Source organism: Rhipicephalus sanguineus, chromosome 5 (genome assembly GCF_013339695.2).
Source record: "Rhipicephalus sanguineus isolate Rsan-2018 chromosome 5, BIME_Rsan_1.4, whole genome shotgun sequence".
Classification (NCBI taxonomy): domain Eukaryota; kingdom Metazoa; phylum Arthropoda; class Arachnida; order Ixodida; family Ixodidae; genus Rhipicephalus; species Rhipicephalus sanguineus.
In genome coordinates this window covers 76,769,886-76,795,126 of record NC_051180.1, presented here as the reverse complement: position 1 = coordinate 76,795,126, position 25,241 = coordinate 76,769,886, and the positions used below count along the sequence as shown (strand labels likewise).

Genomic DNA, 25,241 nt, shown 5'->3' with positions numbered 1-25,241 from the left:
GTAATGAGGCAGGAATATTATCCAGAAGATAAATTTTCGGTTTGCTACCCTGCCCGGGGGAAGGGGTAAGCGAGACTGAAAAGTGAGAAAGAGAAACCCACCTACAATGACGGTGAGAAAGTAATCGTTCTGCGAAGTGCCCCGTCTCGACATTGCACGTGTAGTTTCCCTGCATCGACATGTGTGCGCAAAGGATCGGGATGGACGTAGACGAGCGGTTGCTCAGGTCGACGTGCTTGTCGAACAGGCGGCGCGCCAGCGGACGATGCCCCTTGCGCCAAACGTACACCTCGGCGCCGTCCATGAACCAGGGGACGCGGCGCAGGTCTTCGCCGGGCAACAGCACGAAGAAGCAGAGCAGCGTGGCACCCTCGCCTTGAAGCACGCACTGCGTCTTGTTGCTGTCCGACAGGAGCCGTACTTCGGTGACCACGAGTCCCAGCACACCTGCGTCGATATATGACAGGGGTGTTTACTCTAGCCATTCCAATTGGGTATAGTAAAAGCAGCATAAGTGATACATTTATATATATTAATGAGAACTAACAGACAGCAATGCCAAGGAAAGTATAGTGGGTGTTATTTGTAGTAATTAGAATATAAATGTGAAGAAAGTAAAGTGGACGAAAAGACAACCTGCCGCCGGCAGGGACCGAACCTGCGACCTTCGAATAACGCGTCCGATGCTCTACCACTGAGCTACAGCGGCGGTCATCTCCCCGTCCACTTTATAGGGTATATATGTAGATTGAAACTTAGGAGTGTCAGTCAGCGCCAGTCGCAGCCATGGCGGCGAGTGTGGAACACTCTTTTTTCTGCCTTTTTGGCGTCACGTAGCACGTGATCTATATACGAGCAGGCAGCTGACCAGCTGACCTGCCGTAGCTCAGTGGTAGAGCATCGGACGCGTTATTCGAAGGTCGCAGGTTCGGTCCCTGCCGGCGGCAGGTTATCTTTTCGTCCACTTTACTTTCTTCACATTTATATTCTAATTACTACAAATAACACCCCCTATACTTTCCTTGGCATTGCTGTCTGTTAGTTCTCATTAATATTGTGTGTAACAAACAAAAACGAGCCCTTGAAAGTAATCTTCTTACATTTATATATAGCAACTCACACCTTGATTCCCCACCACCTTGCAATCAACTGCCGTATAGGTATGGCTTGCAGGTTTGAAAACGGCGCGCAGGCAGGCAACGTACGCTCTCTTAAGGATATACAACAACTAAAAGATTGCTTGAAACCAGGGTTCAAGCTTAGGCTGGTTGGTTCATGGTTGGAGCAAGGAAAAACAGAGCAAAATTTGGACAGAACACAAGACGAAGAAGGGACGGCAATTACGCTGCTGTTGTCCCTTCCTCGTCTTGTGTTCTATCGACAGTGTGCGCTGCTTTAAACTAGCTGTGTTACGGCAGACCATTCTCACTGAACAGGATGTTGGTACCATGTTAATCTTACGCATTGTCGCTGCAGAAAACCGCAATAGCGTTGCCGCAATTCCCGCATCCAAGCAGTCTCAGCGACCGTGAGTGACACGGCGCTGAGAATTTCAATACAATGCCGACACAAATGCGAACGCATAAACTGTTGTTCTTGTTCACCTATTAACTATGGCTCACATTCACTGTGTTGGATTGGCCAAGAATTGAGCGGTTTTATAAATTTATATAAAACTTAAGAATAGGGTCATTTATAGAGTAGAAACTCTCGATTGTCTCTTTTTTTTTTCATTCGCCCTGCGCAGGAATCCGCCCCAGTTCTACTGAATCGCTTTCATTTATTCTTTTTCCTCTCGATATTCGCGCACTTATGACCCTCAGCGCCCTCAATATACTCGCACGCATTTTCATTTAAAACTGCAATTGAAACGCCGCCAGCGCAGCGGTGAAGCAAGACAATGAACGCGGAGGCTCTTCTGTTATTAGACCCTTACCCTCTCTCAGTCAATTGTTCTATTACGCATATCGGAGCTTTTTACCCCCTCAACCTGTGTCTTCCTTTTTAAATAGTGTTCTAATATATACTATCTCTTTTCTTTAGGACGTGAGTTGCATGTGCTTCCGGGAATTTGTGAATGTAAATGGCGAATTACGAAGAGGGAGCAGCGAAGCGTTAAATCGCCCGAACGACAATTGTTTTTGCTCGAACGGCGGCTTGGTTATAAGGGACCTCATTTGTGAGTATTTGCATTTTTTTTTGCCGCGCCGTAGCTTTGCTTAGGGGGAAGTAGAGCGCGCTACGTACTACGAAATTTGTCGAACGAAGCATCGTTTGTTGATGAAGCGGACGCTAACGTTTCTCGCGTTGCCTTGAGCGAGCTTGCTGTGCTGTGAAGTGCCCTGCCGTGAAACCTATTTGCAGGGACTGTCGGACAAGTCGCGTAGGTTCACGTTGCTGACGAATGGATAATGGTAAGACGACGTAACAAAAGGAAGGAAAAAGAACTTTGCGCCTATACCACGCACTGTGGGAAGTAGCGTATGCGAACATTTTTGCATGTAGCTGTCTATCTGGCAGTTGCATAAGGCGCATATGAAGGAAAGGAAGGGGTCAAGCTTACGCGTTCACTTCGCTATCCTACACGGGGGAATGGCATTAACAGATTGAAAGAAAAAAGAGATAAAAAATGGACAACATAAATAAATGATCTTCATATTTTACGAGCAACATCGCCGTTTGTGTTTCTGCAAAGCATCGCGAGATGGACGGGCGTGTTTTCGTAAGGAAATATATAGTGTATTGCTCGAGTATATGTGCGACGAGAAGAAGATGGCGACAATGATGACAGCGGCGGTGAACGTACGATTGCTTGTTTATTGTGCTCTGGCGAAGAGACGTTCTACAACACGGATCGATACAGAAGGCAGCGAAATACGGAAAAAACATGGCACAACCTTCCTTACATAAGAATCTGGCTGTTATGTAAAGAAACAACAACAAAGAGGCAGTTAATGTAAACAGATACAGAACTCGCTCTAACAGTTCACAAGCGTTCATAAAGTGCAGCTGACCAGAACATCTTGGCTCCTAGAGTCTCCTGCATACGATCGGAGGATCTCCTTCTTTCCCAGCAGCACCCACGTTTTTATATCTTTTGGTCTTCCAAACTTTCCCACGCTTTTCAAGAGTAACATGTATGTTGACGGCTCGTGACAGCGTCGGTGCGCATCGCTATATGCATCTCTTACATCCGCACACCTCTCTCATCCCAAGTCACCCTATTTCATATCCCCAATTACCGCTTTCTTTTTGGGAAGGATGGAAATTGGGAGGAGGTCATCGTCAGGATTCTCCCATCCTCGCTAACCACTCAGTTTCTTTCACGAAAGACAGCGCTTTGCTGTTGGCGAGGGGGAGACAACGCGAGCAACCATCCTTCCGGTCTTGTAGGAAGTGCCACCGGCCTCCCTCAACGAGACGACGGCATTGTTCGGAGATTAGAAGAAAAACGCGTTTTGGCGGCCGGAACTTTGGGGGGGGGGGGGGAGGGGGGAGATTCGTTGACGAGGCGGGGGCAGCTGCAGCCCAATTAAGTCTATATACAATAGGTCTTCCCAGTTGGCCAACTCCAGAGAGAGTCCCACTAATGTGCGGCGAAGTTTGCTGCACAACGCGTGCTCAGTCGTTCCCCGAAAAGGAGTGAATGACTTTTTCTTTATCTCGTCTAGTTACACTTGCGGCGATAGCGATTCAACTTATAGCGGGAAGCAGTAGGCATGTTGTTTAGAGGCACAGGCACTGAGTGACCCTCTTGTTTCTCTTCCAAGCAGTTCCGGTCGAGCTCTTACTTCAGGATTTAAAAACCGTCATAAACCATCTTCTAAAAATAAAAAAAATTGCAGTGGCTTAGCTCGGCTATGCCAGGATATACGTAGCGTTAGCAAAGGTTCATCTGTTTATTCTTAGCTTCCCAGATTGTCTAGGATTATTAGCCTTCTTCTGTTCATTCTTCATACACTGAACCGCTAATTGCCAGGCAACTACTTCGGGATCAGATTAGATAAGCTTCTCGGCTCTTTTGCTCCGTCGGGCAGCATTTGCGCTCTCCTTCTCCATGGCGTTACCCACCTGCAAACGCCAGTCAGAGGCGCTATCAAGCGGCCACAGCGCAGTGTCAGACGGCGACTGCACAGCGAAGGCGAATAGCTGCGCGCGCGCCGGCGCTACTGAGTCTATGTCTACGACGTCACTCCTCTCGAATGCGGCGCAGACCAGCAGCGGCGAGCCGCGCGCGGTGGTGGCGGAGTCTGCGCGCGTGCCGGCGCCACCGTGTCTGCCGCGCCTACGGCGCCACTCCTCCCGAACGCGCAGACAAGCAGCGGCGAGCCGCGCGCGGCGGTGTCGGAGAGCGCGTGAGATGCCAGCTCCGGTGTCCCAGCTGTGTGACATCACTGATCCTCGCGCATGCGTAACACGGCTCATGACCCTCCACGCGCAATCGGCTCCGGCTAGGCAAGTGCAGCTAACGCTACAAAACTCGATGGTCCAGGTTCGAGTTAGGAGTTATTCTTGATACCTATGATATCAGAGCATAACTTTACCTAAGAGAAGAGCCAGTTTACTGTCAAGATAATTATTGAAAATTAATTGACCGAGTTCATTGTAAGATTGTGAGCAGCTGGGGTCGTTGCGACAGCTAGCGGAGCAGATCTAAACCACGCGCTTCTTTCTACGTGACCTCGGAAATCCGCTTCGGCAGCGCGTGAAACACAAAACTAACCCAACTAATTAATTCACCAGGGCACACGAACGCCGAGGTGCTAGCGCCACTACAAGACACCTAAGTCAAGAACTAAGGTTGCCTCCAGAATTTTTTTATTCGGGGAACTTGCTTCAAAGCTTATAAAGTAACAAACGAAGGAAGAAACATGAACTAAACACTAGCAGACCTGTTTCATTCAGCGACTGCAACAATGAGTTAAAGCGCATCCGTTTTCTGTTACTCGCTGGGCAAAGTAATCAAGGACATTTAGCTTTTGTTTTGCCTTCCTGAGCATTATTATGCCTAATATCTAATATACAAAGGTGAAGGCACAAAATGTTAGGAATGACAACGTAATCTAATAAAACGGTCCACACATTGTATTTTTTTATGAAGCGCGCAGTGCTCAAGAAAAGAGAAGTTCGCATCAGCGCGTAAAAGTGCGTGTGAGAGAGAGAGAAATGGATGAAAAGGAAAAGGCAGTGAGGTTAACCCGGTAGTAATAGCCGATTTGCTACCCTGCACAGGGGTGGGCAGTAGACTGCATACAAATTATTTAAAAGATTGCTCACTTTTCAACTCTATGTAATCTACGTTTATAAGCTTGACTACGACCGTAAACCCTAAAGCGCATTGGAGCATACACCGTCGTCACGTAGACGCGGATCCTAATAGATGCATGCGCCTGGGTGTTTTCTAGCGTTTTTCAGTCGCGACACGCCATATAAACAACTGTTGTCCTCTCACGAGGAAAGCAGTAAATTTTCCCCATAGGTTCAATAGCTCTGCACTGTGTTTGCTTTTTTACAAGAAAGTGCTTTATGTCGGGGTCCACCAAGACTTTAGTGACGTATCTCCGTCACGGATATGACGTTGATAAAATAGACGCTAACGGATGAGGAAAAACAACTGTAAGAAAAGTTCCCCCGCCGGTAATCGACCCTACGACTTCTTGGCCGCGACGATAAGCGCCCAGCGCTCTACCGTCAGAGCTACCGAGGCAGTTGCACCCCACTCCACAAACGCCCCTTATATCTCTCACACATGATCTCTCGCACGGTGCTCTCTGTTGGAGGGGCTAGGCTATGCCACCATAGCTTGGCGGTAGGGGGGAGGGGGGCTTTAAGCGGGGCGGGGTGGTGCCGCCGTCTGTGAGCGGGGAAGTGAAATAATGCGGCATGACACTTACTAGCGCCGATAGAGAAGGATTCGGCGACGACGCAGTTAAAGCATGGCCTCGAATACTGCTCGCTGGCGCGAAATCTCGAAGGCCATGGTTAAAGCGTCTCGATGCCAGCGAAAAACACTGACCGCGCAAGCATCGGGGAGTCGCCTTAGATTCCATTACATTCTTTGCCTTTCGCTTCGCGTTAGCGTGTGATGGCTCATTGTCGGAGTCGTGCAGCTTCCACATGTACCAACGGTGTTTCGCCACCGACTATTTCGAGTGCGACAGCGCCGACTAATAAAGATGGGGGATCCTTAAGCTTCGCCTTTAAGAGTTGAACGCGATAGCGAAATTCGGCCCCAAGTGCGCATTTCAACCACTGAGTGCATACTTATTAATGTGTGTTGTTACACACATACGCACACGCACACAGATGCACACACACGCACACACACACGCGCTATGTATCTATAGTAATGGTACAGGTTTTCGATCTAAAACACTTTCCTGTGCTAGAATCGAGACATATTTCTCAAATGCCTCAAAAATGGCAGCACATTATCTAATGTTTGCTGTTTGTTTGATCAACGCCTCCTCTAGAAAGGAAGCGTTGGCTTGATATGTTTTCCGCTAGATCGACATAGTTGTCCATTGTTCGAGCTGTTTGAAAGTTCGTGTCACCCGTGTGTGTTTTTAGCGGCGATGGCTGCACTATCCAGGCTTTTTTCGAAGCATGGCGTCGCGCAAAAAGCGTAGTTTGATGGCCTCGCCAATGCGCCTATACAAATCGCCGAATGGGCTCATTTTTGTCGTGACACCTGCCGAACGAAACGCGTTAGGAGACTGCTTCCACTGCATGGCATTTATGTAGCGTTTTTTCCCGAAGCAGTTGCAAGTACCATCGTGGCTTTGTGGTGCGACACCTGCTTGCCACGCAAACGGCCCGGGTTCGATCCTCACTAGGACCGAAGGTTTTAAATGCGAATGCATTTCTTAGTCGGGGGTTGTCCTGCGTACCTGGCCGGCGTGCGCACAGGTGGTATCTCTCCGCGCGCGCTCCTCCTCGCCCCTAGCAACAGCTGCGCCGCGCCTAGCAACCGGAGCAGGTGGTGAGCGGCGGAGGGTAAGGGAGAGGAGGAGCGCGCGGGCGTGTGATGGGGGGGCGGGTGATTCTCAAAAGGAAGAAGGAAATGAAAATTGGGTGCGATAACTGTCTCTCAAGTGAGGACACCTCAACCGATACACTCACGGGGGATTGGGAAATGAAGAGACAGTGAGTGTGAAAAGAGAATGGTAAAAGAAGAAAAAGAAAGGTATGAGTGGAAGAAAAAAAAAGTGAGGGCGGGGGGGGGGGGGGCAGGAGAACGGGCGTCCGAGTCACCGTGGTGAGCGGCTAGAAAATTCGTTATCGCGGAGCAGCGGAGGGTAAGGGAGAGGAGCAATGTACCCGGTGAGGGCTTTCGCATCGCGGAGCTCGCTCGGCGGAGAGAGAGCTCGAGCGCTCCTGCTCTCCGCGCTCAGACCTATATATATATCATGCAGGGAGCGCGCGCTTTGGTGTCTTGATAGCGATGGAAGTCGGTGAAGTCGAATCTCTCGCGGCAACGATACCACTAAGATGAAGTGTAACACAATGGAACTCGAGCACCTCTACGTGCACACTCTCGTCTCTCTTCATTAATTAATCGCACACTCTTCGGGTGCACCCAAATGCATTCGCATTTCCTCACGATCCCCTTCGGGGAGGTGCGGCTTTTTTATTGCTTATTTTATTTGCATCTTTCTCGACTTTTTGGTCACGGGCGATTTTTCGCTCACAAGCGACGTAGCGACGGCGACACCGACGGCGGCATTTCTGCGAAACGAGCTCTCTAACGCTATCGCGTTAAAACTGCAGCAGCAAGCGAAACGATGTCGACCGGCGTGTCCTTCCTTGGTGGAGCGAGAAAGAGGCCAGCGAGAAGTGGAACGCCTGCGCGCGTTCGCGGCTCAAGCTTCGAACCTCTGTCTCCCGTGTTGCTTAAGCAGTGTGGTAGTGTATCCATGAGCACAGGCGTAGGTTACCCTATTACGTGGGAGCGCACACCATGCCGTTTCTCTCCTTAATTGACGACGCTTTGAAGTGCATATCGAGTCCCAGTGTTTAATATGTGCTTGTTGATGTCATCTTTGCGCGGGATTCACGATACGCTGTGTCCTGGTACGTGTTGAAAACTTCAGCTACCACAGCGGTTATATCATGATCATGGGAGCTAGTCTTCGCGATGCAGATATGCCACTAGGCGTCAACGTGGGTGCATCCACGTCAAACTGTGCTATAGCAGACAAACACCAATAGACATTGCGCGAGCTCTAATATATCACTACACAATAAGCACTAGTACTGTGAAGACACGTGTCACTTTCGTGTTATATCGATTTTTATGACGCACTGATCAGCCATGTTTTTTTTTTCTCTCTGAAAGCTATATAACGTCACCACGGTCATTCGTTTGAGAGAAGCTCCATTCATTTATTTGCTCTTTTGTACATTTCCTTTTGAAACCGTCCTGCCTCCCACGAAATGCGAACAGCCCACGCGACAGAGTTGTATAAACTGATGACAGCTACAGAATCTGCTGAGCTCTGAAAGCGACATAAGAACATACACAAACGTTCAATGAATCAAACCTAACGCACGTCGCTGCATACGAAGGAACGAAGGGATGGGAGGTGAAAGCATTCCGCATACAGGAATCCCGCATTCCTCGGCGATGGCACGCGCGAGAGTGAGTCATGCCCGAGCGAGCATATTGCGCTCCTGGTTAGGCAGTTCCATGCAGTGTTGCCGAACGTCACAGAGTCGGCGACTGTAAGAGCTTAACGATGGGTTTGTGTTAGATAAAACGTGTGTTTACTGCGCGCTTCTCCTGCTACTGACGAGTTATGCCAAGCACGTAGCGAGCGAAAGTCGCATGAATGTTTGGAATGGTTAAACCGGTTAGGCGCGGCAATATTAAAAGACCAAAGGACGCTAGAATAAACAAGTCAACGCGCCAGTTTTAGCGAGGCGCCGATGATGGTACAAGACGTTCCGCTTTTGAAGGGCGACCAATGGGCGTTGAACCGAAATAAACCGTAAAAAAGAAACAGCATCGAGGAGATTGGTAGAACGCATGAAGGTCGCGAGATCGAATCCTGGCCACGGCCGCCGCATTTTCAGTGGAGGGGAAAATGCTTGCGACCCTTGTACTAAGATTTAGGTGCACGTTAACGAAACCACAGGCGGTTGAAATTTCCGGGGCCCTCCACTACGGCGTCCCTCATAACCATATCATGGTTTTCGGACATAAAACACCAACAGTTATTATTATTCGTAGAACAAGGTAAAATAGGCCCGACTACTTATTTGTTGGTGGTTCGTTTTCTTTGATGCGCGTGGTTGACCGAGGCTTCTCGAGCGCTCAAGGTCTTGTTTACACATAAACTACGGGGCGCGTGTTGATGAAACTTTTCTTTCTCATTGTTCCACAGTTCAGGAAGTCGCCAGTCATGACCGGTTTGATAGTGAAACGACTACCACCCGGTGACGGCTAATCGCACGAGGCAAACAGAAGTTTTGTGAACAGTTGCCTAGCACCCAGGAAGCGGGGCCCGTGTTCACAAAAAAACGTCTTACGCTAAAAATCTTCGAAACAGAATAGTTCAGCCAATCACGATGCGGGACATATTTATTTATTTATTTATTTATTTATTTATTTATTTATTTATTTATTTATTTATTTATTTATTTATTTATTTCAAATACCTTACAGGCCCCATGGCGGGCATTGAGTAAGGGGGGCAATACATATATACACTTCATACTGGAAAAGAAAACATTAGTGAAGCAGGCTGACCAATGGGAAACGAACTGACGAAAGAGACGTGTTATGAATTCGTCCGCAGTTCTTCAGCTAAAAATGCGTTTCATAACAACACTTACTATCCAATCCTAACGAACACATCATTCGCGCAAGTTCCCTACCAATAACCAATGTACCTTAAGATCCTAAAAACAATGTCAATTAATTGTAAAAAAAGAAAAGCATTGCAAGCCGTTGTGGTCGCAAGAGCTGCTTGCTGTTAACGGGTCCTTTCATTATCATAGTGTGCCTAACGTCACGGTTACCCGGCCCCTACTTTTACAAACAGCAGGCGCTGACAAACAGTTACAGCATAAAAGCTTTCCAGAAAATTAGACCCAGACCCACAGATGCCAGTTAGCCGTCACGGCGACTGCACGGTATTAGCTTGACGGTGTTTAACTCTGCTTTCAAAAGGAAGAGAAAGGTCCACATCTTTTACATAGCTTCACTTATTATTATTTCTTGTCACAGCGCGAACATCCAACGCAGCTGTAAGCCCCCTCAACTTAATAGAATAAGAGAGAAAAAAGTACATAAGCAGTCGTCAAAGCCAACGAAACCGTCGAGACATCGACACCGGCATGTGGCGCTCATAAATCAAGAGATACTCAAATAAGAGTTCTGCAGCCAGACACGTGGGGCCTAAGAGGAATGAAGAAAATAAAGTTTCGTCCGAATTCAGAGAATCCGCGGCTGACGCGGTTCTAATGCGGCGGTGGAAAAAAAAATGTAGGAGAGAGAGAAAATTGAAGGAAAAAGATATTACTACACTACGATTTGCGCGGACGAGAAACACCTGCGAAGAGGAGATTACGCGGCAAAATCACCTTTTCTTACTTCACTGAAAATGTCTGACATTACGGCTTTTAAAAGAAATGTAGTAAGAAAGAGAGGAAATAATACAAAAAATTTGAACGTTCACGCTAGTGGCACCCACAAACCAAGGTTGAGCACCTTACACGCATAACTAATGGTAAAAAAAAGTAAGAGGCATGAGAGGGTGAAAAGTAATAGAACATAAAGAGGGCAGCCGCGCTACGTGCGAGGCTTCATCGCTTTGAGTGCTACTTTTATGTATCGTCTGAAGAAGTGAAATTTTATGTCTTCTTTCTTGTTCTTGGAGTTGAGAAAAGTCGCTTTTTAAACGCAGGAGGGGCCGGCGCTTCTTTCCCGACGAATGCCGTCGTTCCCGCTTTTCAGTTGAGTGTCCGTTGTCATACACTTCAATGGCGGCTACGCTTTCTTTATACGATGGGGACGGTTCGGTGAATTTCTTCGCGAAGGTTATAAGAGGATAACGTCAGTGAGCAAGTGCTTTCTCATATCCGGTTAAACACGAACAAAGAAAAAAAACGTCAGGTGCCTTTCCCCTATCGGGAAAATTGGTGCAAACGAAGCTTGGTGTATGCGTGCCTTACCTATATACTACTTTTCTTTCTTTCTTTCCTCGGTGGAAGCGAGAGGACTATGATTGGTTGCGGGCGTGGCGTGGGGGCGCGCCTACGCAGTTTTTCATCGTGCTAATAGAGGATTTCAGTCTCTCCGGAACACCGCTATACGGAAACCGCTTTGCGAGTACCAGAATACCACGTGTGAACTGCGCATGCGCACTCCCGGTAAACATGGCCGCGCCGCCGAAAGTGATTGCCGTCCACCTCGAATCTATCAAGTGGCCGTCGTGCGCTCTGTAGCTCGTTAGCTCCGAACTGATGCTTTTATTTGCTTTAGATTCATGGTCCTTAAGCTTCGACAGCAAAACATTCGTGTCGATTCGGCACCGTTTTCGAGGGCCACACTCAAATATTCAATGCTGTAGGCTTAGCGAGGGACAATCCCGGAATCTCGGAGGACATAGGTATACGTCTTTTTTAGTTGTCTTTATCCTCTATAGGTGGCGCCACCTAACCTGCCGGTAGCTATGGCACACGCTATCCGGCATTACGCTACGCCTTCGCTTTACCGGAATGTCGGACAGACTAAAACCCTCTAATGACTCACGTTCTGACGCCGGCACCGCAACGTGAGATCATGCATCCATATCCAACCAACTATGAAGTGTGGAAACGTGAAACGACAAGTGAGCTTCATAAAAGATCAGGTTGCCATATTAGAAACAGCTGATCGCCGACAAGGCGCCGATCGAGACAGCATCGATTATTGGAAAATGATGCATACATATACGCATGTGACTGGCGCACCTTGGAGGGCCGCATCGCTGCGTGCTCAAATAATCGATTCGTTTCGGCTTCGACGCCGAGATTCTCGCGTACGAGAAAGCCACCACTGAAATCTGTAACTCATAACGCGCTTCACTTGAAAAAGAAAAGGAATAGCTTGTATGTCTGAAGATCGATAAAAGGACAAGCTCACGCGCAGATGGGAAAAGCTCGTTGTTCGACATATATTCCCGGTATCCATTTTCAATGTTCCTTTATCTCAACTTTCGTTTTTTTTTTTTGTTTATCTGTGAGCATCGAAGTGGGAACAATCAATAGGATAGCTTTTATGTTCGAAGCGCTTGTACTTTTATCCTTCTATTTGTTTCGTTCTTCGAGTTTTGACGAACTGCGACCGGGCGGCGTTTTAACGCAACACTTACTAACAGACGATGCTGGTAGAAACGGTTCCGTGAGAAATTGAATTACGAGAAGCAAGCAACACCATGGAGGCCTGCTTCTCCGCATGACGTCCCTCGTTCTATGCTCCAACATTTTGCGCTGACGCGTTGATAGAAGTTGGGAGGCGGGTGTCGGAGAATGATTTCCTCCCTTTTTGGGAATGCGGGAAGCTTTAGTCGCGCGCGAGGGGTCGGCAGGGCAAGCTCCCGTGGGACGAAGAGTTGTGGTGAAGTGTGGAGGGTGGAGGGTACGTAAGGATACGGGGGAGTCCCGGGTTGAGTCACGAGTCTCCCGGGGTTGCTGTCATTTAAGGAAAGTAGACGGAAAAGGTGCCCCCCTTCCCCCGTTTGACCGTTTATGCATGCAGCGGCTACGCATCCTTTTCATTCGGGAGGAGCTTCTATACCCGTCAGCGTGTAAGCTAAGTGCATGTGCTGTATCATAGATGCATCTGAGTGTGTGATTTGCCGACTCCGAAAAAAAAATTAAGATGTTGTAGTCGCTTAGCCACGATTTAGCGATCAGTTCGGGGGTGCACTTGGCTCGAAGTTTTTTACTTAGGACGAGAAATATAGTACTGTGTGCATTTTGTACGCCTAACTTCCGCATAGTTGACCCGTCTTTTCCCTGCGAGTGCAGAAGATATTTTGTGTCTCCTTTGCGCAAAAGGGACACGCAAGAAACAACAGAGTCTGGGATATCTATGATTACTGTAACAAATACATTACGATTCCAAGCAGGACGTAAAATAGGCAAGACGAAGCGGAGCTAACTAACAACGGAACTATTTATTTGAGGGGAGGAAAACATAAGAAAAAAATTACACCATCTCCCACTAAAGGGGACCATGTGGGGATGCGAAGTAACGCATGCGTCGACGGGCACCTTGCCCGATGTTAACGCGTCCTTGCAAGTGGAGTCTGCAGAATATCGTTCCCCGACTCCACCACGCGATTGCTGAGAGAGTGTAAGGGGGAGAGGCCACAGCGTCTTACCCTACGCCTTACACAGGCCCGAACGTGCTAGAGCGTGCCAGCACACATGGTTTCCGAGATTGTAAGGGGGAGAGGCCACAGCGTCTGTGATAGGAATTTAGAATATTTGAAGTGCGCGGGCGATTGCGCGTATGTGCCGTCTGATCGCGAGAAGAAGAGAAGGAGGGCATGTCTCGCGAGAGAGAGGTCGGCTGAGTGCTAGCCTGAGCTGCCTGGGCGGGACCCGCGTTCCCGACCGAGTGTGCGGCCACTGAAGACTTGTGCCTGGGCTTGTGTACCACGGGCGTCAACGGGTTCCGGTGCCTGGGCCGCTACCATGCTGGGCGACGTTCCAGACCAACCGGCGCCGGGTCTTCGTCCGACGTACGCCTGGACCGTCGGTGACAGCATCGCCGCGCGGTCGACGTGCCGTGAGGGTGTGAGTGTGCCGTCGCCGCGCCGATAGACGCTTCTCACTAAACGTATAGACCGAAGTGTGTGTTATGTGTATGTGCTTGTTCAACGTGCTCGTCAGTTCCGTCCCGCGTCCACATTAAAGCCTCGACGTTTCTGTGAGACCTTCTTTGTGTGCAAGAGGCCTGAGCCCACTAACAACATCACAGCGTCTTACCCAGCCCTTTACACAGGCCTGAACGCGCTAGCGCGTGCCAGCACATGTGCTTCCCGAGCGGACAGTTCCCGATGGAAGGAGGGACACAGCACCGTGCAAAAGCTGCTTCACATCTATAAGACGCATGAAGACAGAAAGAAAAAAGTTCAGACAATTAATTCTGTGCAGGCTGCCATAAGAGATGAAAGGACGCTTTCTATAAGTAATACATTGATTGAGGCCATTTTTCCAAAATGAAAATCAGACTTACAGTCATGTGAACCCTTTGTACTTCATCACCCACGTATATGGACAAGACATATCAGTAAAGTGTGGTCAGGCTAGCCAACCCATTGCATTAAAAATAGATTTGAAATGTTGACATTATTTCAGCATTTCATAAAAACATCTATATGTGTCAACTTCTGTGAGCAAACAGCAGTAAATGCGCACAGAACAATGGCGTCCTTCTGAAATCACCTTTAGAGGTGTATGCCTACATTCTTTTGATAAGTTCACTCTGAATTCTTAAGGGTTTCTGAATTATTCGGTTTTATTCGGGAAAAGGAAGGCTATATCTTGTTTTTGTGTGACTTTTGTTGCACTGTGAGCGACTAAAGTTTGTAAGTTGAGTTGTCACTGCGGCGTCCACGTTTGTGGAAGCTGATAGAATGCCGCATGGTAGTAGGATCCGCTTCGTCACCGTGCGGCTCTGCACAAAACATCAACTGTAATTACGCCTTTTCGAAGTTAATTAGGATGTGTTTGCTTTATTCGGGACGTGGATCAAGTGATGAAGGAATACATGCCATAATTTTCGAGCTGACTAGCGGAAGCGAATGTTCCAATTTGGAGAGCACCGATATTTAGCGCGTCGAAGCAGAGCCATTAACAAGGAAAGGCCTCTTCAACAATGCTGCTGCTGATGATGAAACCGTTGAACATGAGGATTAACGCGTTGATGATGGCGACTATGAACGATGATGGTGAAAGTGTAGAATCAGAGGCGTTAGCAAGCGGCCACGTGAACATTTGTGATTATTATGATGATGATGATGATGTTAATCATAAACGCACTGAACTGATAATGAAGGCGTTGATTTTCGTAAGGAGTGATGATAATGATTAATGCTTCGAAACAGAGCCATTGGCAAGCAAACATCCCATGTACGACGAAGAAGAATGTTGGACGCAGTGTAACTGGTGTTCCCAGCGTCCATAAATGTAGACACTTGTATTCTTCAAGAACTAAAGCTAAAGTTTCCAGGTTTTTAGTTTATTCCCACTTTCGTATGTATTGTAATTGCATGTACACAAAAAATATTTTCTAGCGTGACTGGATTGGCCGTAGGATTCAAAGTGTTGATGAAAACCAATTTCTAACAGGAAGTCCCCTTTCAGCCATATGCTGGGGACCTCCTTTTACATATGTACCCCCACGTGTATATACATTTGATTGATTGATTGATTGATTGATTGATTGATTGATTGATTGATTGATTGATTGATTGATTGATTGATTGATTGATTGATTGATTGATTGATAGCATATGGCTGCAGCATATCTTAGAACGAAACTCGCGCACCACAGCATACGGGAAGCATAATGAATAAATCCAAATGTGTTAATGGGATGCTAATTTTTATTATATCGTTTAGTTTATCTGCGTGTACAGTCACAAAAGAAAATAACGCTAAAAGAAGTCAAAGTGATTCATAAGCACCACTGAACACGTTGCACATTTACGACGTTTGCTCCCGCATTCTATATTTTGCAAGAATTGAGTAATGTTTGGAATGCAGCAGCTTTAAATGCTGATATCGCAGCCAGTAGCAACGGCGAATATCTTACGCCGAACTATTTAGTTTCGCGTTCACGCGAGAGCAGCGTAAATATTTAAACGCAGGTTGCGAGAGAACGCGTAACCGTCTCGGTCGCGTCGAGTAACGTGCCAAACGTAGCACGTAGCCAATCTCGAGGAGTGCACGAGTGGTTCGTTTCACGCATGTGAATGAATGAAAAAAAAAGAACTTTATTTAGTGAGCCTTACGGCGCCTGCGCCGGATGAAAGTGGTCCCCGTACTCTGTCGAATAAATCTTGATTTATTTACGCATACTGCCCGACATTTATTTTGCTGTTTCGCGGGGTCACGCCAAGAACGGAATCTGCCGCTCTTACGGCTGTTAAAGGAATAGACGATTATTTTATTAACCTTTTGTGAGTTCGCGTTTTCGTCAAAAGTCTTGAAGCCTCCGATTCTCTCCCCCCCCCCCCTTTTTTTTTTGTTCCACACACTCCTCTCCGTCCTTCGTCTTCGCATCAACTTGGCACGTTCATATTTCTCCCGAGGCAAGGGCCTCCGATTAAAACCGCATTTGGCGTACAAGTCACAATTTCTTGCTGCTGGTGTTGTAAACATATGCAAGACAAAAGCCACCCGCAACTGCCTGTTGAAAGCGAACCCACTCCTCTATGCGCTTGGAACTATCTTTTTATTTGTTTCAATTTCTTTCTGCACGATATAAGTGCATAGTTACATTTGTATTCTCGTGATAGGGCCTTCTATAATTTGAAATGTTAAGGTTGATTTTTTTCTTACCTTTTCTTAACTCTCAGTTCTTGAACCAAAATGCACTGTTCTTTAAGTGCCCACTCATATTTTTGCACCCTTTCAAAACCCTCACAACAATCAGCACCCGACACGTAAGCTCAATTTATTAAGGGTCGCAAAGCAATACGGTTGGCCAACATTTTATTCGAGTCATATAAATTCGAAAACTTCATTAAACTATCGTTAATAAATTAGGTTAAAATATTATCGTCTGTACAACGTCTTGAAGTAATCTGGCGGTTCCTCCCTAAACGACCACGACAGACAAAGCGGATGTGGCAAGTGCGCTTGCATATTTTGACAGAGAAATTAGTTGACTGTCTAGCCACAGGAGAAGGCTTACTAAACAACATGTATGAGGGAGCGCAACCGGTCTTACACAGTTTCTTCCAATTCACAAGAGACGCACCTTAGCGTATCGGCCATTACGAAAATATTACATCGTGAATGCCAAAGAGTCATAGATGGTAGAGCAATGTTGAGTACGTTATGGTGAAACCGTTCGAACGACGGGACAGTGGAAGAACAAGCAGGACAAAGCGCTGTTTTCTTTAGCTGTCCCATCGTTGGCGCCGTTTTGTCATAATATTCGTAAACCAACTTCCCCAGTTGAGAACCCTTGTGCAGTGTTTCGTCTTTACGGGAGATGCTACTTGACACTTTCAGCTGTTACAGTGGACATATAGAGAACGTTGGTGGCAACTCACACTCATGGAGAGCTCCCGAAAGCTGGAGACGAAAGCTGGAAGTTGCTGAAGTTTAGAACGACAGATTGAGCTGGTAGATAACGTTTGATGACGAAATGGTCCGTCGTGCAAAAAGCTCACTGTGTGTGTGTGTGTGTGTGTGTGTGCGTGTGCGTGTGCGTGTGCGTGTGTGTGTGTGTGTGTGTGTGTGTGTGTGTGTGTGTGTGTGTGTGTGTGTGTGTGTGTGTGTGTGTGTGTGTGTGTGTGTGTGTGTCCACGTCTGCACGGCTTACCTTCTTTGATGATGCTGAATAAGCGAGAATAAATACTTCATCATGATATCTATAGTAAGTCTCGCATATAAAATAGTAGCGTGGTATGGTATAGATGCCGCAGATAACGAGCAGCTAGTCAACAATATGTTTTAGAGCCGTTTGCCGCGACGTCGACCGATAGGTTTTTCATTACGATCATCGATGTAGTCTCTTGTCGGCCTTATATACATCAACGAAGACAAAAGAATAGGAGAAACAAAACGGGCAACGCTCACTAGACCAGAACGCCGTTTCGATGCAGGCACGCGCTCAGATAACAGCGCTGTGTTTGGCGACGCCGTCCTCTTTGTAAAGAGAAGCATTGTGGCGTGCCCTTTAACAAACATTACAGGGTACTGGGAACAAAGGGCACACTCCGGAACGGCGTCCTCGCCATTTAACGTCTTGCGCAGTCAGCCAACGCAGCGATCGTTGTCAGGGAAACGTATAAGAAAGCACAGCATAGATAGCGGGCTTGTCCAATGAGCTGGCTTGTCACGCACAAAGCGCAACAAACACTAAAAGGAAAGGGACTCGCGTACCGTGGCACGAAAGAAGACGGTCCGTGTAACAATACAAGTAACCAAGACTAACAAAAATACGTTATAGAGCAAACTCAGACGCAGTGCTAGGAATAAAAACATAAGGGAAATCCATTATTATAACAAAGGAAGCAGCACGCGTCCTAGCCACTTCTGCGCAAAAGACAGTTTCTTCTATATCGAGGAAACAAATGTTGCCGTCTCTTTATTTGTTTCTTTTTTTTTTCGAGGACGATAAAAAGGGGACCGGCAATTCAGCGCGGACCCTGAAGGTAGAAGATATTGCTTCGCAGTAGTAGTGTTTTGTTCCTAGCTTAATGGCCGCGGTATAACTCCTGGAATAAACGTAGGTATGGATCGAATGACTGAATCGAAGGGTTCTGGAAGCCTTTGTCTCGTCTCTGCCATGGGCCAGAGATCGCCGCGATGAATATGCGACGAAGTTCGTTCCTCTTTAAGCATCTTGTTTACCGGCGCTCCTTTGAGGCCATTTTTTGGTTTCACAAGAGTAATTTATTTGTTCTGCCTAACCTAAAGTTCTCTTTAATGAGTGCTATAATGACGTTTTGGAGTCTTCATTATTATTATTTCTTTTTGTTAAATGAAAGTCCTAGGCATTGAAATTCTAGCAAGAAATAAAAGAAGGCTTCATAAGGTCCTATAAGTAATGTACTACGGTGGCTTCTGTAGAACGGCTGAAGCTTCGTTTCCCAAGTGGCGTGTGTGTCGTGTCGTCACCACGCGGAAGATAACAGGGAAGCCGCCCGTCACGCGTTTTAACACTGCTCCCACTTACTCTATAGCCTGCCGTGTTGCTTTGATTTCGCGGCCTCACGTAGCAGAATAAGTCACTACCAAGCTAGATGGAGCAAATGCCAACACGTCCTGAAGTCCTGCTCCCACGTGACCCCCTCCAGCGTCGTGACGTCATGACCCATGTATCGCAAGGGAAGCGGAACCCGGACTGGATGTAGGAAAGTTGTAGTAAATCGTTTAATGTGCTTTGAAGCTTTGCAGTATACTGCAAAGCTTCAAGGTGCACTGAACGATTTACTCTTTCTTTTTGTATTAAACTTTGCGTCACGTGAATAACAACCTGTAGTTTGTGATTCTGATAACGCAAAAATATTTTTTTGTGTGTGTGTGTGAGTGTTAGCTTAAGTAAATCAGTAGTAAATCCGTAAAGTTTGAGTAGTTTGAGTAAAAAAGTATTGACTCGGCGGCCCATAGCTCCCATACCAGCACCACCCGGTATTATATAACCATCCCATCACATCGTGTACAAGAACGAAGCGGATAAGCAACTGGCGATGCACTTTGTTGCGGCAAAGTTACATCTCTTTTTTTTCGTGTTACTTGAGCCGTATTTTTACCGCGATAGCGTCAAGGAGCTCGTTCCGCAGAAATTCAGGCATCGGTGTCGTTAGTTGTGAGCGAAAAATCAACATTTTGTCAGTGACCGAAAAATTGCGAAGATGCAAATAAAACAAATAAATGTTTTCGTGTTCGAGTGAGAATCGAACCCGTGCTGTCTGGGTGGCCAGCAGGTGTTCTACAACAGAGACACGCCATTGCTTGAAACTGCTTTAGAAAACACACTACATGAATGTCATGTAGTGGACGGAGTCTCCTTAACGCATGTAATATTGCGTGGCAGAAGCGTAGAATCGCGCCAGGCGTCAAAACATGTGAATTGCGCACCGAGAGGATGTTTTAAAGGCCCACCCATTGCAATGCACTCAGACATATTTAGTCATCATCAGCTGCAAAAGCATCAACAAAGTGAGCCACTGCGCAGGTTGGCGTCTTGCCTTATGAACGCGTAGTGGGCCTTTCGCTGATTCGCAAAAGGAAAAATTGCGGCGTAGTGGGCACTTCGCAGCTGTACTAAAACTGGAATTCTTTAAAAATAACTCTCCCTTCTAACTGACTTTGTATCGTCTATCAACACTTAAAAATTTGAGACTATATGATCCGCCCGACTTTTACACGATCCCCCGGGTGTGTAGGTGCCAATCATTCCAGGAACATCGTCATCATAATCATCATCACTTGCAGTAGGCATTCTAGGATAGCTTGAAACGTGCACAGTCATACGTTTCCCTACGGCACGGTTGAGGCATCCACCGAGAACCGAAGCTAGGCTAGCAATTGAGAAGGCGATGCGCGCGGGGCCCAATTACGCTATCGTGTGCTACTCTTGAAGGCGAAGCTCAAGCATTCTCCAAATTAAGCTTCAAACTCGGGATAATTGCGTATAAAAAAAGCGTATCTCCTGTAAATCGACGAGTTTTCTGTCCACTATCAACCATTAGGAAGCTGTAGTTGCGCTCTATCCATTCGCTTTTCGAGCGTATCCCCGAAGTATCGATGGCAGAAGCTGCATGGGAAACCACTTTAAAGCCGGCTACCGCTCCTCGCTCTGTGAATGGTGCCCACGGTGGCCGTCCCGTATTCTCCTAGGATCAAAGAGGATTAGCCGCACGCTGACGGTTGGCTCGGCGATTGCGTTTCGCACAGATTGGACAGCGAGTGGCTTTGAAACGAAACTCTCGCATTAACGGTTGCTTTTGTTCTTTCGTTATAAGCTCAATTATTTCGGCTGATCCGGATTAGGCGCTTCCCGGCCACGCTTTGTTGGTCGTAGTTCTGGGAAAACTCTTGCTACTTCTGTGTATTGCTCGGTTCCCGTAAATTAACCCTTTGAGATTATCTGTCGATGTGTATTTCGTGCCTTGAATGCGAAGTAAAAGTCAAACCTTAAAAACAAGGTTTAAAATTTTGTTATTGCACTGTAACTGCAATTTTTTCGTGCTCTACAAGAACGAATAAACAAATCACCTAGTCCTATTTTACGCCCAGAAGGTCGTCTTCATCAAGACAGCATTATATTCATTGAACATCTTCAAAGTCAAAGCAATCATTTACTAAACTTTTATTTACTGCACACAAGTGACTTTGCGTGCTTTAGGAAACAAAATAACATTCGATATCTCTAAAATGGACAGATAGGTAGATAATATAGTAATTGCTGGGGTATGACGTTCCGAAACCACATTATTATGGGACACGGCGTAGTGGAGGCCTCTTAAAATTTCGCTAACTTGATAGATAGATAGATAGATAGATAGATAGATAGATAGATAGATAGATAGATAGATAGATAGATAGATAGATAGATAGATAGATAGATAGATAGATAGATAGATAGATAGATAGATAGATAGATAGATAGATAGATAGATAGATAGATAGATAGATAGATAGATAGATAGATAGATAGATAGATAGATAGATAGATAGATAGATAGATAGATAGATAGATAGATAGATAGATAGATAGATAGATAGATGTCACGGAAGGTATCTAAGTTTTTTCCACTATGCGAGCCTACACGTAGGGAGGGGCATACGGGCCCTTCTACAATACTTGAAGGCGAGTGACTTGCAAATTATCTTGAATGACGTTGCTGATAACTAATGAGAACAGACTAGTGGGCGGACAAGTATATAGTTAGTACGCTCCTTCAGGTTGAGCGTAAAACAGAAGCACGACGCCAAAGGAAACGAGGACAGTGCTGTGTCCCCGCTTTTCCTGTCGTCCTGGCCTTCTTTTTCGCACGCTGGATCTCAAGAAGCTAATGAATTCCTCCAGCGCATGTGAAGACAACATAGAGAAAGACCGAAAAAGAGGAAAAGTGTCTGTCTGGCGTCTTCGCATGCGCTGCACTCACATTTGAAATGGAATACCCGTACCGAACCTTGATCCAAAATAAATAATGTTGTTCTAGTTGCTCACATTCACGGCATAACTTGCCACGGCGCCATTTACACTGTAACGACTCTTGACTCGCATGTAAACAGTTTTTTATAGCAATATAGTTTGCATCACCAGCACCACCATGATCTAGTTATAGTTACAGCATCACCGCGACCATAATATTCTCTCTCTCTCTTTTTCCTTTTCCTTGCCTGCCCTCCTCCGCGTATAGACTTGCTGTCCTCAATCCCCTTCCCTTATACATAGTAGCGTGTAGGCGCCTATATATAAGCCGGCAGAATTAGCTGTTTTTCATGAAAGAACTTTCTCCCTCCCTCTCATAGTTTGCGAAACGTGGTTAGCTGGCCGTATCCTTGGTTAGCTTTCCATTCTCTTTCAGAGAGGGAGAAAACTTATTTACAGAAACGCAGAGCGGTCGGCCTGAGCGATAGATTGCTCTGGTCTGCTTCCATCCTCTTTCAGCTCCTGCCTGGCTACTTGTACCGCTTTTATCTTTCCGTGCTGCCTCAGAGAATGAGCTGGTGTACACCTTTCCACAAAGAAAACACACCTGCTCCTCATACTGAGGCCGGCCTAGATGGTTTGCTACGCCGCTTGTTTATAAGCCTTTATTGGCCGTAGGTTTCTCTAGCTGGGTGTACATGAAGGCAATTCGCGTAGGGCGGAGGAGACGCACTGACGCTGCGGCTTCGAGTAAACACAAACACGCCGTCAAAATATAAAAGCAGTACTCCTTGTCGGCGTGGCGTTTATGATACCGGGAAACGCTATTCTATTTTCCCTCCTTTTTCCTAGCTATGGCGGTTGCCTCAGCCCTCGCTTCCCTTTGATGACGGTAGGAAGGAACCCGGTTGTCGAGCGGAAGGAGCGCTCCATAAGCCTCGTCAGAAGCGCTCGTTTTATAGGGCTGTCGCATGCCGCGGACGCCGAAGGGAGCTGCGTGTAGAGACCACGCAGGCGTGTTCTTTACGAAGGTAATCTTTTCTATAGGTCGGTGGGAAGCAGAAACAATGTTTTCTATCTTTTTGCTTTGTTTTGTATAGCTGAAGACACTGTTTGGAGAGTTCGATAAGACGCGATAAAAAAGGAAGGAGTTGACAGCAACACGTGCTGCCCCCATATAGGTTCACGACCGTCGTGCCTATACTGCGTATGTGTATAGCTTCGCGCTTATGTATGCAAGAACGATGGTTTCGGCGAGTTGGTAAATATTCATCATGAAAGTTGAAAGAGAAAGATAGAAGGAACATGATAATTAAAATCACATACAATAATGCGCAAGGTAAGCCGATAAACAATGACTAGAAGCTGTGAGCTAGTCTAATAATAATAATAATAATAATAATAATAATAATATAATAATAATAATAATAATAATAATAACACGAAGAAGGAGAAAGCAGAGGATGTCTTCTATAGCGCTTCCTCCTACTTATAATCATCAATATTGCAACGGGTGTTTAGCGCGTTTTTTTTTATGTGACCGGGTTTCACCCGCAAAGACTGTTAGCAACGCTCGGCGCAGAACGCACCACAATGTTTTAGAAGCTTCGCGGTTGTTTGGGCTCGTTCTGTTAAGATTACACGTAGGACGCGAATAGTCAAGTTTATTCGAGAGCTTGCGCGAGCACCAGCGATAAGGCTCGAATGCTCGATGCCGCATGTATAAATGCCGACGCACCTCAACGCAGATCAGATTATCGACGGCCGACGCTCTGTTCGCCGCTATCATTGTACGGCGTGTATTATTTGTAGTTTGACTTTTCGTTTCCCGGGCACAAGTTGGCCCAAATAAAAAGCTTCGTCTTGAACCTGCCGACTGCCGCTTTCTTCAACGTCACGACCACGTGACAATATTTTCGTCACCCTTATGACCATAGGCGTGCGCACAGGGGGGGGGGGGGGGCAGGGGGGGGGCGGCCGCCCCCCTAATCACCTAAAGGGGGGGGCGAAATCTAGGCCCGTACATTGACCCTTCTAGTTACCTAAGAGAGGGGGGGGTGCAAAATCTGCCCCATACATTGACTTAGTAGGGTGGGGGGGGCGCTGCGATGAACCTTTGCCCCCCCCCCCCCTGATGGGCAACCCTGCGCACGCCTATGCTTATGACTACCTTCATTCTAGTCATCACCACCGCAGTATAATCACGACGACAAACACCACTGTCATGGTTATCTAAAGATCGAAGAGTACAGAGCGGAGAGGGACCACAGACATAGCAAGACGCAGCCGAGAGGGGGCAGCCGGATGGCAACGACGGGTCGAGAGGTCAAGTCTGCCGCAACGACGGAGAGAGAATCCCGCACGGTTTTAACACGAAAGTGTTTTATGCCGGGGTCCACCAAGACTTCACTGACGTATTTCCGTCACGGATATGACGTTCTTAAAATGTACACGAACATAATACAAAGAAAAAAACCAGAAGAAAAAGTTCCACAAACATGGAAAATTTGGGAATCGAACCCACGACCTCTCGGTCTGCGACGATAGATCGCCGAGCGTTTAACCCATTGCGCCACAATGGCATTTGCAGAGAGCAACACAGACGCGCCTTATATATCTAACACTCCTCCGTGTACCTGCGCTCTTGCTCGGGGCGGTGCCGCCGCCTACGAGCAGAAAAGAGAAGTACTGCATTATGACACTAACGCGCACCGGCAGTGAACGCTTCGGTGGTCTCAGCACTACGACGCCTCGATGCCAGCATTCGAAGGGACGCTGGCTTCAAGAAGCACTACCAACGCCACCTAGGTGGCGTTCGCCCTACTCAGCACAGCGGGGCGTGGCCTCCGCAATTAGCTCTGAAAATGTTTCTGAAGTTCATCGCGGAGGCTGCAATTGCGAGGCGCTATACGCGCTGATTTGACTCGGTGACGATTCAGTTACGTGCTTCGTCTTTCGCGTTGTGCTAGCGTGTGCAGCGTAGTGCAGCTTCCATATGCACCGACGGTGTTTCTCTGCTGTCTACTGATACGAGTGTGATGGCACCGACTACGAGAACTGCGGCATTAAGCGCCGTCGAAAGACAACGACGTCGGCGAGCTGACGTCGCGCAAGTGAGTTTGGTGCAGCGATGGACACGCCAGGGGGGAGCGGGAGGCCTTCGCGCGTTCACGGCTCAAGCTGAGAACTCTGCCTCTCGCTTTCCAGAAGTTGACCGCATCGCGACCCAACTGGCTGCCATACACACACCGAACCAAGACCGAAATGATCGTACCTTCGCCGAAGCGACCCGCCAGCGGGACGCCGCTCGACAATACGACGCAGGATGCCCAGCACACCCACAGGATGGTCCACGACCCGCAAATCATGCACCCTTCGCTGCAGCGGACCGCGAGTTCAC

The 25,241-nt window shown here is 47.2% G+C and overlaps 1 pseudogene; it reads right to left on the bottom strand.

Annotated features, from left to right (window-relative positions):
- LOC119394723 (uncharacterized) overlaps positions 1-13,763 on the bottom strand; it is a 29,215-nt pseudogene extending 15,452 nt beyond the window's left edge.
- Between the last annotated feature and the right edge of the window lie 11,478 nt (positions 13,764-25,241).